The 6635-nt window shown below is 42.6% G+C and overlaps 1 pseudogene; it reads left to right on the top strand.

Annotated features, from left to right (window-relative positions):
• Positions 1–1698: 1698 nt before the first annotated feature.
• On the top strand, positions 1699–4132 carry LOC101971834 (protein IFIT1 homolog B pseudogene; annotated as a pseudogene).
• The last annotated feature ends 2503 nt before the right edge of the window (positions 4133–6635 follow it).

Here is a 6635-nt window from a genome sequence, read left to right as displayed (position 1 = left end):
TCAGTCATACTTACCTCTCATGATGATCTCTTCCCCACAGACACTGGGGAATAATTTCTATAATTGTTAAGAATCTGAGTACCTGCCTCTAGTAGGCTGTAAAGTTACCTGACCTAAGGAACCCTAAGTTCCAAAAATAAGATATACATCCAAACTCTGACCCTCTTGCCGTGTTTACTCATCCCTCTTCTTCTGACCGCACTTAGTAAGTCAGCTACTGTCAGGTGGTTCCAGCCATTGCTCAGGTTCTTGGTTTGAAATTGGTTGAGTAAGTTCACACAAGAAAGGAAGGAAGAATACCCTACCACATTTTGCAATTGAGCTTAAACATTAGGGAAACTCCTCATTTCAAACTATTATGGCTCTCATGTTTAATTCAGAAAATTCCCTGGAAGGAGGAAAACAAAAACATGAAAACATGTTAGGAGTATAAAAAAAAAAAAATGACTAAGGAATCCATCCTTCTGTGAATCCTCCCTCTACATTTCTTCTGAGAGAATTAGTGGTGGACCACAGTGTAGGTAAAAAAAAAACAGCCTCTACCTCAGAGCAAAGCCTGTCCAAGGAAGGGGCATGACCTTTGTCCTTGGAAAGACCCACAGAGCACTCCTAGGTACATTCTCACCCTGCTCAGTTGTTTATCTACAAATAACAGGAGAGATCTGCTGCACCAGGTGTCCCTGACTCAGTCAGGCTAGGTGGGGACCCATAGCAACCCCCTAGCAGCCACCAATCAGCATGAGACAGGGAAATACCTGGGATGCCAGATGACCCTCCCAGAGTTTATGGTGGTTGATAACAAGTTGGAAAACCGTGTAGTTCAGCAGGAACACCCCTCTTGGCTTAAACCAGTCAGTTCAAACGAATCCCCCTCTTGTAGTAACCAATCACCCCTACCCAACTTGTTCCTTCCAGTGAATGTGCTAATCATGTCTTAGAGTTGTTTTATGATTTTCCTGTGGTGTGTGATGATTAGCTAAGAGATGCTGTGATATATGTGAAGTGTCTGCCTTCCCCAAAGAGTGTATAAAAATGCTGCAAACCCTGGGCTCAGAGCCTCTCAGTGTCACCAGTTGCTGTCTGTGCCCAGAGGACCAATCTAACTCACAATAAACACCTATTTGCTGCTTACATCAATCTTGGACTCTGGTGGTCTTTTGGGAGTCCTGAATTCGAGCATAACATAGGGAGGAAGAAAAGGGTCAGCAGGGTTTAGTAGTGCAGAAGGTGGTACACAAATTACATTGACCTTAGCAGAATTAATATTGAGTTGAATTTTAGATTTCATATATCCTGTAGTGCAACAATCAGAGATTAGCATGTCCTCACAATTTTCATACCAACAAACTCTCTATTATAAAACAGGATAATAGAACTGAGAAAGGCAAAAAGTAATGAGACAAGGATACTGGGAGAATGAATATTTGATGATTTAAATATTGGCTTCATTTACAGTACACTAAATGAGTAAAAGGCAGAAATAATTGTGCTCTTTATTACACTAAGGAATCAGACAGCTGTCTGACAGAAGGTAATCTGGCTCAATCAAGATGACACTTCACGGGGGGCTGGAAATTGGAGACAATGCAATACCGGATTTAGAAAGTAGGGTCATGGAAGAGATTGAGTTCCTAGACACCAGATACAATGTGGGGACTCACAACCTCCTGGCCTATGTGAAGCACCTGAAAGTGGCAATGCCTGGGCTTGGCACAAGATTCAGGAGGCACCCACACTTTGTAGATTCAAACAGCAATTCTTTATTCCCGCTCTCACACCGCCTCCACACAGGTCCAGGGGCAAACACGTTCTGCCGTCTCCCGCACAAACCACCTACTCCACGAGGCTCTCTCCAAATCCCATTTTAATCTCACGAGAACTCAACCGGAACAAGCAGCAGGAACACCCTAATCCCAGCAATAATCTTCAACTTCCAACTTCCCTAAAACCCATTATCTTAAACTGGCAACGCCTTAAACTCAAGGAGCCGGTTACTTCCTCAAACCTGATCAGCTCTAAACCCGGATCTGCCTAGGTCCTTGAGCAAGGTCACCTCATTAAAGCATGCATGCAATGTCCCATCAAATGTCCTCTAAGCAGCATGGGGTACGCTTGGCAAGGAAATTTCGATGCGTCATTCCTACTTGGTAATGGCCCTCAGCATGAAAGGCCAGGATGAGGAGGCCCTGCAGAGCTTGAGAGAAGCTGAAGACTTGGTCCAGAGGGAGCACGCAGACCAGGCAGACCTGAGGAGCCTGGTGACCTGGGGCAACTGTGTCTGGGTGTATCACCACATGGGCAGATTGGCAGAAGCCCAGACTTACCTGGACAAGGTAAGGACACTTGCAAGAAGTTTGCAAGTCCCTCCCACTACAGGCTGGAGTCTCCTGAGATGGAGTGTGAGGAAGGATGGGCCTTGCTGAAGTGTGGAGGGCAGTATTATGAGTGGGCCAAGGCCTGCTTTGAAAGGGCTCTGAGAGTGGAGCCTGAAAACCCTGAATTCAGCCTGGGGTTCGCCATCTCCTCCTTTCGTCTGGATTACGATGATGAAAACGTAATTTCTCTAGAGCCCCTGAGGAGAGCTGTCAGCTTAAACCCAGAAGATGCATATGTTAAGGTTCTCCTTGCCCTGAAGCTTCAGGATGTAGGACAGGAAAAAGAGGGAGAAGGCTACATTGAGGAAGCTCTGAACAGCACATCCTCCCAGCCCTATGTGTTTCAATATGCAAGCAAATTTTACCAGAAAAAAGGGCTGTGTGGATAAAGCTATTGAGCTCCTTAAGAAAGCCTTGGAGGCAAGACCCGACTCTGCCTCAGTGCATCACCAGTTGGGGTTTTGCTACAGGGCAAAAGTACTTCAAGAAAAGAATGGGAGAAATATGAACCCTAGAAGGCAGGAAAGAGAAAATGTGGACAGATGGGTTCAATTGGCTATAAAAGAATTCCAAGAGACTCTAAGATTAAGGCCAAGATGTGAGATGGCTTATGTTCACATGGCTGAAATGTACAAAGAGGCCAGTGCAGAGAGGCAGAGGAAAATTTTCAGAAAGCATTATGCATGGATAACCTTGCTGACCACATACAGCAAGACATTCATTACCGCTATGGCCGTTTCCTACAATTTCACATGAGATCTGAAGACAAAGCAATCACCCACTGTTTAAAAGGTCTAAAGATAGAAGAAATGTCCTTTGCCAGAAAAAAACTTATAAGTGCCTTAGAAAAACTGGCTAAAAGGCATGTGAATGTGAGTGTTGTGGAGAGGGTCAGCCTCCTGGGGCTCAGCCACAAATTAAAAGGGGAAGTGAAGGAGGCCCTGCTGTGCTATGAGAGGGCTCTGAGGCTCACTGATCAGCTGAACCCTGAGTTTTGAGGAAGGGGCCCCACCTCCAACTTCATCTACTCACAACTAAATAGAACAACAAGCTTCCCTGCTTGCTGCCTCCTGAAATGTATAACTGACGAAATAAAAAAGTAGATGGGGACAGCACATGCCCTCTCCCTGCCTGCCTGCCCCTGCCTTCTCCCTGCTGCCTTAGTGCCTAGGCCAGGAGCATCCATCCTCTCTCCTGGCATCCCTGCACTCATTGGCCCTGGATGAAAATCCTGTTTGACACCCAGCAGCTGCTGGATCCACCAGGGTCCTTTTCCTAATGACTGTGCCTCGAAAATGAACTGCTTCCTCCTTCAGTGAGGCTGTTGTCCTGGACCAAGGAGAATTCAACAGAAAGGGGTGCTTTTTTGGGGGAGGGCTGGTGGTACTGGGAATTGAATTCAGGGGCACTCAACCACTGAACCACATCCCAGGCGCTTTTTTGTATTTTATAGAGAGACAGGGTCTCACTGAGTTGCTGAGTGCCTTATAGTGGCTGAGGCTGGCTTTAAACTTGCAATCTTCCTGCATCAGCCTCCAGAGCAGCTGGGATTGCAGGTGCAGGCCACCACACACTGCCAGGGTTTCTTTTTTATGTGGCCAGGTGTCCTCAAGCACTTCAAGATCTAAGAGCAACACAACTTTTCCTCCTCTATAATCATTCCTGACAGGTCTTTTGGTTACACCAAAGAAAAAGCTGAACAAACCACATCACTAATAATTTATTCACAGCTAATAAGACTTTTGATGTTTAAGGGAAAGAAACAGAAAGGAAAAAAAAAAACCTGTCTGGAATGTGCAAGCTGAAAATGACATAAGTAGCTCCCTATAGCCTTGAAGTGTTTCTGGCGAGGTATGTGATATAATCTCCTTCTTCACCTGACCCAAAGTATTCATTAAAATTTGCAAAAAGTACTAACTCTTACAGTGTGTTTTGTTGGCCACATAACAAAAGAATACATAGGAAAGTTAAGTGTGTGAGGGAAGGGGAGAAGGGTTAAGGCATGAATAGAATCCAAGATTGTTATACGTATGAAAATGTTTGTGTATGAAAATGTCATAGAGGAACCCATTATTTTTTCAATTAATATGCACTACAAACTATAATGAAACTTTTTAAAATATACTTTTTTTTAGTTATAGATAGACCCAATATCTTTCTTTTATTTATATTTATGTGGTGCTGAGGATAGAACCCAGTGCCTCACACATGCCAGGTGAGCATTCTACGTCTGAGCCACAAACCCAGCTCGTGAAAAGGTTTTATTAAAATATTTTGATCAAACCAAGAACTGTAGAACCAACTCACACAGCCCAGGGAGGCCAGAAGCAACGGAAGTAAAACACAGTGATCACATGGCGTAGTATCAACTTCCTGGCTCTTTGCAGGACAGACATTGAGAGGATGGCAGCATCAGCATTCTCCACTGGTGGAGTTTTGGTAACGTGATGAAGTTCACCTTTGATCACTTGAACAGGTCCATGTGAAATCCTGAAATCTTTTCCAATTAACTATAAATATTCAGCAAAATGTTCTAAGATCACCAATTCTTTGAGTGTGTTTGGTTAGAAACTTCACAAAATATGTATATTCCCTGTTTGGGTGGAAACAGAAAACTGTAGAATTCACTCATGCACCATCACAAGGACGGAAGCAAAGACATTCATGCCAGTACCAACACTACCAAAGTCTTTAGAAAAGACAGGAGGTGTTCAGTTCTTGAAGCCATAAAATTGGAAGGCTGAGTCATGAAATTGGCCTTACACACAAATATTCATATCACATATAAAGAAAACCCTAAGGACATCTTTTAAAATTCTCTCAATTTTCTCTGCTTGACAATATCCATGATGAAATGTTTGGATGAAAGAGCAAATACTACTATTCAAGAAGCAAAGTAGAGTGAGATAAATGAGCCAAAATATGCATGAGATAGAAGATAAACCCATGTGGAGAGGCAGGGTTCCCAGGGAGTTTTAATACACCACAACTTCACTTGTTTAACAAGGTACACCTATTAAAGAGAAAGACACAGTGGGGGGGGAGAGAAAAAGAGAGGGAGAGAGGGGGGGGGACTCAGGGAGAGAGAAAGAGAAAAATTTCTGTGCTCTCTTCTGCAAACCTTCTGGAAGTTTCTTTTGTTTTTGTAATTCTGAGGCTGCTTGTGCATTTTGGAATTGGTCACGTGAAGAACGATGTTGGTATCAGAGAAGGAGCTATCCACTTGAGAGCAAAAACATAGAGATATAAGACAGAATAAGTTAAATAGAAATCCTGAGTACCTGAATTTATAAGATGAGCTTATTAAATTCCATCTTAAAACACACACAATGTCAAGTTCCTTTTCCTGGTCTTAATTCTGTTCTACAGTTATATAAAATATCACCATTACAAGAAGTTTCCTGAGGGAACAAAGGAAACTTCCTGCCACTTCTTGTAAGTTATTGTTTCAGAAAAAGCATGAAATGTAAAACATTGACATAGGGGCTGGGGCTGGAGCTCAGTGGCTGAGCCCTTGCCTGGCATGTGTGAGGCACTGAGTTCGATCCTCAGCACCACAGGGAAATAAATACAAATAAGAAAGGTACATTAACAACTAAGAAATTTTTACAAAAAAAAAAAAATTGACGTAAAAATTCTGCCGGTACTTGAGTAGTTTGTAGTAAGCCAAATTGTGGTTCAAGGTGGACAAGTGGTCCCTTAAAGATGCACAAATATGTGTGAAAAATCAGACCATTTACAAAAAAGGTATTTCTGCTGTCTGAGTCCTTTCTTCATAGATGTGATTGGAAGCAATTAAGAATGATCTCAAAAGCTGTGAACATATTTCATACAGTGGTCAAAACACGGAGTTGCATATTTCAAAAAACAGGCTGAGGCTAAGAATATCCTTCTGATTAAATAAATTTAGGTGAGGATAAGATGTGTAATTGACAACAATATTCCAGATGTTCAATACCCAATTTTAAATCTTGAGGATAAATAGCTTTCAGCCTGACTTATGATGAACAAAAAACTCTAAGGAAACTCAAAAATGCAAGAAAGCATCCCCAAAGCCCTGATGGGAGCCCAGCTGCACAGCCAAAACCATACTCTCAGAGTTTCTTTTTAACATTGAGTCTGGGGGCCCACTGCACATCCTGACAGGAATTCAATTGATCTTGACCATGGCCTAGTGGAAATTATTTTTAAATATTTTAAAATAATTTTTAATTATTTTAAAATATGGGATTGATGGCTTCAGTGAAGTCTTTACTCTTC

This window comes from Ictidomys tridecemlineatus, chromosome 1 (genome assembly GCF_052094955.1).
Source record: "Ictidomys tridecemlineatus isolate mIctTri1 chromosome 1, mIctTri1.hap1, whole genome shotgun sequence".
Classification (NCBI taxonomy): domain Eukaryota; kingdom Metazoa; phylum Chordata; class Mammalia; order Rodentia; family Sciuridae; genus Ictidomys; species Ictidomys tridecemlineatus.
This window is presented reverse-complemented; position numbering and strand designations above follow the sequence as displayed.